This window comes from Labeo rohita, chromosome 14 (assembly GCF_022985175.1).
Source record: "Labeo rohita strain BAU-BD-2019 chromosome 14, IGBB_LRoh.1.0, whole genome shotgun sequence".
NCBI classification, from domain to species: Eukaryota; Metazoa; Chordata; class Actinopteri; order Cypriniformes; family Cyprinidae; genus Labeo; species Labeo rohita.
In genome coordinates, this window is record NC_066882.1 from 2,115,275 (window position 1) to 2,128,984 (window position 13,710).

General features: G+C 33.7%; 1 protein-coding gene across 1 annotated transcript in view; it reads left to right on the forward strand.

Moving 5' to 3' along the window:
* gfra4b (GDNF family receptor alpha 4b) overlaps window positions 1–13,710 on the forward strand; it is a 70,166-nt gene that overhangs the window by 34,025 nt on the left and 22,431 nt on the right. The window lies entirely within an intron of this gene.

Here is a 13,710-nt window from a genome sequence, read left to right on the forward strand (position 1 = left end):
ATAGAGCGCAACAGTGCGGTTCCAGATGCTAAAATCACATTCATTTTCTTCATGGAGAGATGAATTTTTAATGACAACATATGCTTGTACCTTTCAAGACAGACTTACCATGACCTCTGAGATTATTAAGCAATATTATATGCTTCAAAGTCACAAATCAGTGTGATTTAAACTTCCAAAAAATGCATTTAATAGCCAAAGTTGAACATCCTACACTCTTAAATAACTTATCTGATTATTCTAGTTTATATATATACCAGTTTCAACTTAAAAACGTAATTCATTAATTCATTTTTTAATTAAAATTTCTAAGTTAAATCAACTTAAAACTACAAGCCATTTTAACTTAATACAATAAAATGAGTAAAAATGACTTGTACTTTTAAGTTGATTTAACTTAAAATTTTAAGGCAGCTGCTAAAATTAAGTTTTTAAGTTGACGTGTGTGTGTGTGTGTGTGTGTGTGTGTGTATACACTTTCTTATTTTGATCCAACAAGGATGCATTAAATTGAAAAAAAAAAAAAAGTGACAGCTGATATTTCGAATGTTACAAAAAAAATTCTATTTTAAATAAATGCTATTTTTAAAAGAATCTTGAAAAAATGTATCATGGTTTCCACAAAAATATTAAGCAGCAAAAATTGTTTTCAACATTGATAATAATAAGAAATGTTTCACCTTTGTCATCACGGGAATCATTTTTTAAGTATATTAAATAAAAAAACATCTCCTTTAAGCTGTAATATTTTTTCTGATTAGTACTGTTTTTCCTGTATTTTTGATCAAGTAAATGCATTCAGGTCAGGATAAGAGACTTTTTTTAACGAAATTTGGCTGAGATACAAATATTTGAAAATCTGGAATCTGAGCGTGCAAAAAAATCAAAATATCGAGCCTTTAAAGTTGTCCAAATTAAGTTCTTAGCAATGCCTATTACTAATCAAAAATTAATTTTTTATATTTTTATGGTAAGAAATTTACAAAATAGCTTAATGGGACATGATCTTTACTTAATATCCTAATAATTTTTGGCATAAAAGGAAAATTGATCATTTTGACTTACACAATGTATTTTTGGCTATTGCTACTTATGACTGGTTTTGTGGTCCAGGGTCACATATATGTAATGTATAAATTCAGTGATGTAACTCACAATGTTTTGTGGGAAAAGTTTTTTTGTAATGTGACCCATCTCAAAGCTGGTTGGTTTGGTTTGAGGAATTTTCTGGAAATGCCTATAGAAAAAAAATCTTCCAGAACCGAAGTGCAGTCGTGCTCTCGAGTCAACACATGTAGGCATTCACAAACATGCAGTGACAAATCCTCAATCAGGTGCGAAGTAACTGATCTGATCTAAAAGCTGCAATGAGGTATCTGAGGAAATGGGAACGCGTAAATGTTTTTGCAGCAGGTGATTTCATGTTTCTATAGGGAACTGCATGCTTCTGTGCCTTTGAGTGAGATTACGAGAGCGACGTGCCTCGTGTGATGTCCGCAGATAAATCACCAGCCTGTGTTTTGTTGCTGGAAGTGAGCCGTGGGGAATAGGCATCTACTACTGACAAAATACATGATTAAAGGAAGGCCACCATGTTCAATGCATCAGACAGGCTGATTAGCATTGACTTTCCAGAGCTATCAACATTATATTATAACGGCATTTACAAGATTCAAGGTCTATTTTATGTGGACCGTTAGAAGACATTAGGTGGCCTTAATGTTTTTTCCATTCCGCGTGTGTCTGATGCATTTTATCCCATTTTTGGTGATAAAATGCCACTGGCTTCTCTTCGTTGTTTCTTGAGAAATATTTTGTGTGTGTGTATGTGTGTGTTTATAGGAAACTCCTGCACAGAGGAGCTGAATGAGATAGGAACAGCCTTTATATGCAGCGTTGGGAGCATACGCTTGACTCGTGAATAATATTGCACGTTTAATTATGGGTTTTAACAGATTATTCGCTTGCACATTAGTTATTAATGAAGAAAGTGACATTTTTTTTGGTCGAATTCAGCTGTCTTTTAATCAGGACACTTGTTTTGATTATATGTAGGAAGTCTCTGCAAGTAAAAAGGTTGGAAAAACACTTATTAACTATGAAACTTTTTCACTATATTGAACAGCAGATAAAATATCTCTTATTTTCAGTCCTAAAGCTGCGTTGCCGAAGAAGACGAGGACATATTTCCCCTGGAACTGACTTTTTGAAATTGCTTCTCTATCAAAACATTGTACAAGCAAATCTGTCTTTGCTCTGGGCTGTATCTCTGGTACACAAAAAATACATGTGGTGTGTTGCATATAGATTGGAAGAGTTGTGATTCCTACAGTTTTTTAAACATCTTAAAATGTTTTGCTGTCTCAATTTTCTAAGAGCAATTTCTTTTCCTTTGATGTCAGTAAGTGGTTTTTGTGCCCAGTTGAGTAATTGTGTCTGTGGCGTCTTGTATTTTCAGCATGTTAATGTTTAAAGCTCTCAAACTTTTGATTGGCTGCTCTAATTTAATATCATCTCTTTTAGTGTTGTGCGTAATGAAATGTTTGCTTGAGAATCAAATTCTACGATTCTCTGCACGTGACGTAAATGTCACGGATGTGCGGTCAGGCCGTCATTAGCCGGTACTTCATGTTTGAGCTGTGAATTCACCCTCATTCAATATTCATGCTGTCTTTAAGTTTTAACGAACATTCATCATGCCTCTGGCTGCCACGTGTATAAGATGTATCATTTGCATGACAATGACAATTGGCTCACCATCTCCAACTTGTGTTATTCATGGTCATAAAAATATGAATATAAGTTGGAACATGAACCTTTACATATTAAAAAGTTAAAATGTTGCAAATCCTGACAAAACTTTGAACGTGTTACAGAAGAAAAATAGCACTGAAGGTTAAAGGATTAGTTCACCCAAAAATGAAGTTTGCTTAAAATGTCATCTTGTAGATTAGTTTGTTCACCAGTGGATCCTCTGCAGTGAATGGGTGCCGTCAGAATGAGAGTCCAAACAGCTGATAAAAACAACACAACAATCCACAAGTAATCCACACCACTCCAGTCCATCAGTTAACATCAGTAAATTGTCCCTAGCAATAATTTTGATCAAACTATGAAATATATGTACGGTGTATGTAACCACTGTTGTTGTAATTTCACAGTTCAGCTGAATTATGAAGTTTACCCTCTTCAACTAATAATATAAGCTACTAACTCAATCATAATGCACAATGTTTTCATAACATGTAACTTATTTTTTAAGAGGTGCAGCTCATCATATTAATTAAATGTTTTGACTAGTCTGTAAACACCTTTAGATTTGTGTTGAATGTTATCTTTGCAATGGAAATAATGAGCTATTTTTTATTTGTAAACATTGTACTTTTTTCTTTTCAGTTCATTTTAGTTAATGTAATAAAACTAGCGATCTAAGACAGTAGTACTGACCATGTCATATAAACATGGCTGAAGACGTGAAAAGCCGAGGAACCGGCAAACTGATTCAGTTGAGTGAGTCATTTACGCTTTAACCACTCCGACTGATTCAAACTGGTGACTTCGATTCTTCAGTTCAAGCGATTCACTAGCAAAAAGCAATTCATTACCAAATTTCGACATCGCTTTTGTAATAATTTTAAAAAGCAGGTATTTGTGAAAAAGATCTTTTCAAAATTCCGAATCATTTAAGTCATTGCATTTGATTCACATCAGAACTACAAATCGCGTATCGCGAATCATTTAGATCGGGACATCAAAGCCGTTTCCTGAGCCATTTGATTTAGATCGGACTGTCGTGTATCGCGAATCATTTGATTCAGTTCGTGACTTCGGAGCGCGTATCGTTAATCATTTGTTTTAGATCTGAGCGAGATTGTAAAACGTTTGATTCAGATCGGAGCTTCGAACTGGGTTCGCGAATCATTCAATTCACGATCCGCACTCCGAAGTCTCGATCCGAAATGAAGGTTTGCGAATCATTATTCAGATCGTGAATCATTTGATTTTGATCGGAACTTCTGAGCGAGTCTGTGAATCTTTTGAGTCAGATCAAAACTTCCAAGCGGGAAGTCCCGACCTATAATGGTTAAGCTTAGGGATGCACCGATACCACTTTTTCCAGTACTCGCCCGATACCGATAGTTTTATTTTTGGTACTTGCTGATTCCGAGTACCGATACCGATATTTTAAAATTTACCGGTAGATTTGTAAAATATAGGGTACAGAAACTAAAAGAAGATGTATAATGTTAGTTGGTCAACTTTCTTTATCAAATAGATACAGTCAAACCGAAATGTATTTAGAATCCATTATCATAAACTGTGTCCTGCACCCACTAGTAAAAAATAAATAAATAAATCAATCAAAAATTATCAAAAGATGGTGTATATCTGCTGTCTGAATAATTTTTGGGTTGACTATATATCCTTTAATTATTTTTATTTTTACACTTCATTATGCCCATTAAAATGTGATTTGTTACTTTCACTGTTTGTTTGTTTTTTTTCTTGCTCTGTGGTACATCATCTTCAATTTAATAGCATTAAACTGCTCAATTGCAGCGGCTCAGTACTGTAATCACGCGAACCACTCATTATGAATCTCCTAACTCTGATATTTTCAGAAATATAAGTCGCGTTTTTTCATCTGAAATATGCTGCTGTTTGGGCTATAATCCAAAGCGACTGAAATAATGCAGAAACACTCGTGAAGCAAGCAAAACATGCACAAGTACAGTACTGCCTATGGCATTTCACACAGGCTGCTATAGTTTCACTTTCGCCGGATAGTCGTGTATGCTTAAGGTTGAAAAAAAAAAAAAAAACGATGTTTATAGCGAATGCCCCTATAATTTTTTTTTTATATCTACGAATTTGTTTTAATCCAAAAGATGCGTGTGCTAAATATGCGAACATCAATGAAGATTACGCAACAGCGCGCGCGCTCTCTCTCTCGCCCCCTCTCTCTCTATACCGTTAAATAAATTGTGCATTGATTTACTTCAATTGTTTTTGACATATCTCACCGACCTACAAACTTTCCAGTGATGTCAAGGCGGGATATTAACTCGACAAGCCCGCACATCTTGGCCGCCGCGCGCTCAATCCAATCTGCGTGATTTGCCTGTCAGCTGACGCGCACCAGTTATACAAGCTTAATACTGAATGTTTAACATTATATTACTGCATACATGTACTTCGTAGACATCCTTAATCTCTAATGACTCGATTCTGCTGTCTGCTGTTTTGTTGTCGGTGTTTCTTTGCCGGGATACGCACTTGTCACATGATGTGGTATCGGCGTTTGGTATCGGGGCATTTTAACCAGTACGAATACGAGTACAGGAGCTCAGTATCGGGCCGATACCAGTATCGGTATTGGTGCATCTAAACCTAATTCAGATCGGGATTTCGGAGCGCGGATCGCGAATCATTTGATTCAACTCGCCACGTTGGAGCGCGCATCGCGAATCTTCTTTTATGATTTCATTCTTTTTTTTATTACAGTGCAAAAACATCAAACCATTAAAAAGCAGTACAGTTAAAAACACAACAAAGACACAAAATAAAGAAAGTATAAACTTATACAAGAAAGGAGAGACTTAGAGCCACTATGAAGTATGAAATTAAACAGAATTTAGCTAGAAACACAAATTAAGTTCTATTTTTCTGTATTCTCTTTTGAGCAGTCAAACAATCCAAAGAAACCATCTTTAAAGCAGAAAGAAAAGTCATTTACAAAATGAGATTAAATGAAGATTTTAAAATCTGACATGCTTCACTTGGCAAAACAAGTGAATGAATCTTCCTCAGAGAAGTGACAAAAACAGCAACTCACTTCAATGTCTGACTTATATTATAATTACATCCATAAGCTTATATATATATGTATATGTATGTATGTATGTATATATATATATATATATATGTATATATATAATTTCACCTTAATCATATAAAATAGTTTTCTCTGTTTGATTATAATTAAAATGACATTCACATTTGTAGAACAACATCATTTTCTTTCCTCACAGAGCGCATTTGTGAAGGTATAAAGAGGCTCTGTTGGTGTCATCCTAACAGAGTCCATTAACTTTCATTTCCACTCTCATCCATTCTAAAGTGGGTCGTTAGTTTGGTGCATCTGGGTAACTGATCGGCTAATCTGTCTTTGATTTATGTGCAAGGAGAAGTGAGGACTTAGCACAGGGCTCTGAAGGAATTGATTACTGACATGGTTAATTGGCTAAACCCACTGGTACACTGAGACAGGCTTATTGGAAATGTCAAATCAAGCACTTCATTTGCATTCATGATGTATGGTGTCTATTCTGGCTTCTGCCAATGCAGCATTAGCGGACACACTTCGCGATGGAGAGGGGCTGGGGTTTCACTCCGCCGTTGGAACCGCGCGACTGGCCATCTGTCTTTTTACTGCTACGGCTCTGAAAGTTTATGGACACTTGATCGCAGTGTTGGTTCTTTGCATGCTCACTTAAAATATCAAACATTTGGATTGATGAAGGAGAAGTATGCAATTACTCACCATTATTTGCCTCTGCATATTATTTAACATCAATTACGAAGTGATTCCGTTTATTCAACCTAACAATTAGACCTCTTATGCTAAACAACAACTTTCCAATGTCTTTCTAACTGATCCATTAAAAAGACAGAGTCGTGTTTTTGAGTCGGATATATGGTGAAAACAGTGACTTTTATAGTCTTTGTTTAAATCTGATGTGTTTGTGCTAACTCTGAAATCAGACTTGTCGATTTGGATCAGATTTTGGTCAATGAGCCCATGCTGATTTGGGACAATAATCATCAGGTAGACACAGGCTGTAGAATTGCATGATTCATCTTTACAATCACAGACCCACTTAGGGGTCTCAGACAACAGGTTGTCATTTTTTTGATCAATAGAACTCCTGCTGTGTAATTTTGCTTCTCACTTTCCACAATGGACAGGGCAGCAGCCGCTTGAACTGGACTGTGTGTTCATTGTGTGTGTATGTGTACAAAATATAGAAGCAAAAGCTATAATTTGCTGGTTGAAAGTCCATAAGCTTTGATGTGCCATGAATGACAATTATTAACTAAAAGAAAAGAGAACTTGATGTTTGTTTTTGGTTTGCTGAATTGCATGTAAATGTTAACTATAAAATGAGTTTGTGCTTTATAGTTACATTCAGTGCTGGAAAGTAACTGATTACGTAATCAGATTACAAAAATGAAGTACTTGTAATTAGATTATATTCCATTTTAAAATATCTGTGATCAAATTACAGTTACTTTTTTATTGGTTACATGATTACATATTGTTAGCACAATAGCTATAAACTATTTATAATTTATTGTTTTTTTTTTCTTCGTATTTTTATATGAATATGGTACAAGATTATCATTTTTAAATCAATGTGGTAAACGATTTAGGTCAAAAGTAATCAAAAAGTAGCCTAAAATGTGTAGTGTAACGGATTACGCTATTAATTAAAATATTTGTCGTAATTTGTAATCTTTAACAGATTACAAGGTGAAGGCTTTGTGGCTTTGTGCAGTATGTTTTATTACATTTAAAATTGAGATGTATACATCATGAATAAACAAGCTTTCCACTGATGTATGGTTTGTTAGGATATGACAATATTTGGCCGTGATACAGCTATTTGAAAATCTGGAATCTGAGGGTGCAAAAAATCTAAATAATGAGTAAATCACCTTTAAATTGGTCCACATTTAGTCAAAAATTAAGTTTTGATATATTCATGGTAGGAAATCTACAAAATATCTTCATGGAACACGACCTTTACTTAATATCTCAATGATTTATGGCAAAAAGAAAAATCGATCATTTTGACCCAATCAAAGTATTGTTGGCTATTGCTACAGATATATCCATGCTTCTTATGACTGGTTTTGTGGTCCAGGATCACATATGACATTGGTTCCTTTCAAGAACGTTGTTTTATTGCTAAAAAGCTTGTGTATTACAAGATAAATATATGCACTAGGGTTACAGAAGCAGCATAAAAGTAGTTTATATGACTAGTGCATTATATTCCATGTCTTCTGAAGACATGTGATGAAAGTAAAGGTTTTAGTATTTTGAAAATCTGCTGTAGCTCTCAAATCTCAGTTCACACTTGCCCATATTCAAACTTGAGTAAGGAACTTTCAATACTGTCAACATTCATGAATACAACATTTAGAGAATGTCACATTAGCTAACGAATATTTTTAGTTTATAATTTGTCTTATTATTAGATTATGACTTGGCAGCTAACATTACATTTTCACCTTCACACATCTCGGTTCTCTCGCCTTTCCAGCTGAGCATCTGAAAAGAGATTGCATGAATAGGCATTCAGTGGAACCCGGCTGACACGCAACCCCAAACAGAGAACATATTGGTAATACGGTGCTGCCTGCAGGATTGCAAGAGTGTGAAGGACAAATATTGAGTGAAACACACCCTTTATTCAATAATAGCAGCATATTAGTTTCTTCAAACAAAGTTTGCGTTGATTTTCTTTTTCCTTATTTGATCATATAGGGTGAAGTGTTCTGGCTTCAAAACAAGTTAAGCTTTTGCCAGGAACTGTGAAAGAGCTGCTTAAAATCAGAAATATGCAGCTCTTTTTTTGTTTGTCACTTACATTCGTTCTTCTGCACAAAAATGTGTTTGAATTGTGACAGCAGTGGGACTGTGGGACTATCTGTGTTACTATCTTGTAACTAGAATTTTTCTTCATGGAGATGGTTACTTTATTGTATACTTGTGGATGAGTACATTTTCAAAATAATAAAAGAAAAGGTACAAAAGCTGTCAGCTGGGGCTGTATCCTTTCAGAATGTATTAATATATACCATTTAGGTACTAATATGTACAATTTAAAGACAGTGAACCTTAGATACTAAAATGCACCTTTTAGGGGTAAACAAGGTACAAAGTAAGGCCCAAAGGTGTACATTTTGAAAAGACACCATCCCAGTGACAACTTTTGTACCTTTTTTTTTTTCTGAGTTCACAGGGGTTACTGGCTCGTTTATAACTTTGCACAGGCACATTTAGTATGTGATTTCATAGTTTCATATTCCCAAGTCTATGAATTAAAAACATTTCTTATATTATATGCCAATGAATGAATTGATTTATTGCATATATCAATATTTGCTGAGAACTACCCCCAAATTAAAGGGATAGTTCACCCAAAAAATATTTTTTTTGTCGTAATTTACTCACCCTCTGCTTGTTTCAGAGTTTCTGGAAGTATGAGTTTCTTTCCTCTGTTGAACACAAAAAGATATTTTGAAGAATGTTGGTAACTAAAGAATTGATAGCAGCCATTGACTTCCATTGCATGTTTTTCATACTATGGAAGTCAATGGTTACTGTCAACCACAACATTCTTCAGAATATTTTCTTTTGTGTTCAACAGAAGGGAAAAAAAAATCATACAGGTTTGGAACAACTTGACAGTGAATAAATGATGATAGAATTTTCATTTTTGGGTGAACTGTCCTTTTATGATGAATTCAAAGCTGCGCTGACAGCAGAATTTGTGAAACCATTCCTTTTGCTTTTACATTTTAAACACATGATAATTCATGCTGAAATTTCTGAGATGGTAGGAAAAATCTTTAAGAAATTTATGGTTTGTAGGAAACATGTTTTGTTTATTTTTGTATTTTTATTATTATTGTTTAAGCTTAACTTAATGTTAATTTCCATTAAATGATTTATCACATCCTTAAAAGTTTAGGGTTAAAAGGAGCATGACTTAAGTTGCATTAATTGTTACTATTTTTAATTTTAAGCTTGTTATTGCAGATTTTATGTTAATTTACATGAACATTTTTATTGCTTTTTATTTAGTTGTGCTATGTTAAACATGTTCAATTTAGGGCTGTCAAACAATTAATCATGATTGATCGCATACAAAATAAAAGTTTGAGTTTGCCTAATAAATGTGTGTGTACTGTGTGTAATTATTATGTATATATAAATACAATAAAATATCATTTATACATTTAAGAAATATTTACGAGTATATGTATTTACTATAATGTTATATAATTTATATTATATATAACTAAAAATATTTTGTACATACATAGCATGTTTTTCTTAAATATATACATTAATTTGTGTGTATTTATATATACATAATAACTCCACACAGTACACACACATATATTAGGCAAGCTCAGACTTTTATTTTGTATGCGATTGATCGCGATTAATCGTTTGACAGCCCTAGTTCAGTTTCATTTAATTTAGTCTCGTCTTTGCTCCAAACATGTTTTTTTGTTTTTTGAATTTCCGTATCACATAGAGCTACTTTCATTTGAATGTGTAAATATAAATGAATATTCAAAATATATGCCGGTACACTGTGTAAAAAATAAAAAACACAATTTGTTGAGTCAGCTTAAAATAAGTTGTTACGCTGCTGCCTTAAAATTTTAAGTTCAGTCAACTACAATAAGTTTATTCAACTTGAAATGTTAAGTTGTACTAAGTAACAACTTAGATATTTGTGTTTGCTAAACTTAAGAGATGGGTAAGTAACCCAGCTGCCTTAAAATTTTAAGTTGATTCAACTCAAATATCTAAGTTGTCACTTAGTATAATTTAACATTTGAGGTTGAATAAACTTTTTTTTTGAGTTGACTGAACTTAAAATTTTAAGGCAGTCAGGTTACAAATTATTTTAAGTTGACTCAACAAATTGTTTTTTACAGTGTAGTTGCTCCGATTCTTTCTTTTAATCTTATTCAGGTTATGGCAATCAGGTTACAACATTTATGTGACTTATACATAAGTTTCAAATTACAAGACAGAAGTTACTGTTGTTATTTTAACAACTAACTCTTAATGAACTAAAACGCAGATTTTACAGACGCGTAAACAATTATATCCCCTTGTATAACTACGGATGCTAAACATGATCTTTATGAGTGTCAGATTTTGTGTAATGAGAAAAAAATATGACATTCATCACGGCGTGCCGTTCTAGTCATTAGAGCAGAAATTATCATCACACATTACAGAAGCCAGTCTCGAGGGCCAGTTGTTCAGGGCTTAACAAACAAGCTTTTTACCTCACTCCCATATGAATTAGCTCGAACTATTCTCTCTCATGGCCAAGATTTCCAGTCGTGAACGTAAATCTGGAATAAACAAAGAAAACGAATAAATTAAACATGCATCAGGAACTAAAGTTAAGAAAGCAGCGTCGCTCATTAATATGCATCCTAGCCTGGTGGAAGCGAGAGGACAGGCTTGTTTAATTGAAATAATGAATTGTCTCGCCGTGTTCGTTTTGATCAGACGGCGTCTGGGCTGTTTTTTTATCAGACTATTCCCTCCCTAATCCAGCTCAGGCACTAATGTTGAACAATGCTCCAATAAGATATAGAAAGTCTCATTTTGCCCGCTGTCATGTTGATTTATTCTCATGTCTGTAGTCATGATACATCGCCTTCCCTGCCTCCACAAAACTGTCTGCATATGGTTGCATCTGTCAGAGAGCCTTTGAGTTTTTCGGGTACAAAATATCAGCCCACAGGTTCTGCTATTCCCGACTGAGGCTGAAAAACATCAGGCTATCACCGACAGGCACACCGATGGATGAAAAGCCGTGTCAAAGTCACGCAACGATGCTTTTCAACAGTGAGCTGTTAATTTGCGTTCGAGTCCAAAACGCGGTCGTGATTTCACCTCTTATTTGACGTCGTCATTAGTTCAAAACACTAGCACATGCATAAATCTGTTAGATGTCGAAATAATGTTGTTGTTTTTTTTTGTCTCATTTTGTTTGAATTTCGTTCAGAGCCCTTTTCTCGTGCAATTTAATCAGTGGATTAACAGATGGTGTTGCAACCTGTAGTATATTTTATGTATGTGTCTGTCTGTATGTCATTTCAGGAAACGGCTCTGAGTGTCACATCTTGTATTTTATGTAAATGCATTCATTCTCACTCTCTAGGCAATGCCAAGTTACATCTCCAGGATTAGAAGCTTAACGTGTTACTGACCTCAAATTTTAAAGTCATCTAAATTTACCAGTTAATGCATGATATAGAAAACAAAAGCAAATGCTTATGCAATATATAATGCTTGTGATTGGCTTACAAATGTAAGATTTTTAATATTTATTATCATGATCATAAGTTTGTCAGACATTTTCTCATCTTTGCTGCAATAAAAGTCATTATGCCTCAAGTTATATCAGATACATCCATGTGCTGTGCTGACAATCAACCTTATGTAAATTGCTTGTAAATCTTCCATTATGCTTTATTATCATCAAATATTGGATTCAGTCTTTGTCAGATTGTTTTGTATTTCTTTTTGAAATGGATTGATTGTAGGCCTTGTTGATCTGAACTTATTCACCTCAGTTTGTGAGTGTAAAAGATATTTTTTGTAGATAATTTTGGCATTAATTAGGCATAAGCGCAGGTCACTGAGCAGTGTTGACAAGTCACAGGTTTTCCTGCAGACTTGGGCTACTTTTACACCGTTGTTATTTAGTCTGAGTTAGTTAACCTCCTGAGACCCTGTGTCCTCATATGAGGACAATTTCACCATGACCACTCCCTCCCCTTGGTCTTCAAAAATTTCTAATATTAATTTAGTGACACTCTTATGGAAATATGATAATATTTATAATAAAAATTATCATTTAAATCTGACTCATTTTTAAGCTGTGTGTCATAAATCTCAGGAAAATGTTATGGGGTTTCAAATCAAAATATGACTTTCTGTTATGAAACAGGATGTTGATATCATACATGTCCTCATATGAGGACACCGGGACTAAAAGCATGTTTATTACACAATTTGGTAGACACAACAAATGAATAGGGAAATTATATGTGACCCTGGACCACAAAACCAGTCATAAGGGTCAATTTTGTTTTAAATTGAGATTTATACATCATCTGAAAGCTGAATAAATAAGCTTTCCATTGATGGGATACAACTATTTGAAATCTGAGGATGCAAAAAAATCTAAATATTGAGAAAATCATCATTAAAGTTGTCCAAATTAAGTTCTTAACAATGCATGTTACTAATCAAAAATTAAGTTTTGATATATTTACAGTAGGAATTTTACAAATTATCTTTATGAAACATGATCTTTACTTTATTTCCTGATGATTTTTGGCATAAAAGAAAATAAATAATTTTGACCCATGCAATGTATTTTTGGCTATTGCTACAAATATACCCCAGCGACTGGTTTTGTGGTCCAGGGTCACATATTTCAATATTCCTATGTATAAAATATTATATATTATTATGAAAATCCTGTCATTTATTACTCCCATTATTACACTTCTTTTTCATGACATGTTACATTAATATGCAAATTAAATGTAGTTAATAGATACGTTGTATAAAATGAGAAAACCCGTTTATGGCCATTTTTACACACATTTTGCATAAAGAAAAATGGAGACTTTATACACAGTTTGGTAAAAAAAAAAATCTGAATCTGAAAACTAAAAATGTATTGGTGATTTTAAAAATCAATTGTTTTTGCCTATGCATGTTCATTCATGTGTTTTTATTATTATTATTATTTTTTTTTTATTGAGTCCTGATGTCCTCTACCGAGGACGTAGCATAACTTATGAATTAAATATAATATTATATATAATTACAAAATTACAAAAAATACATATTTTTGGGGGAAG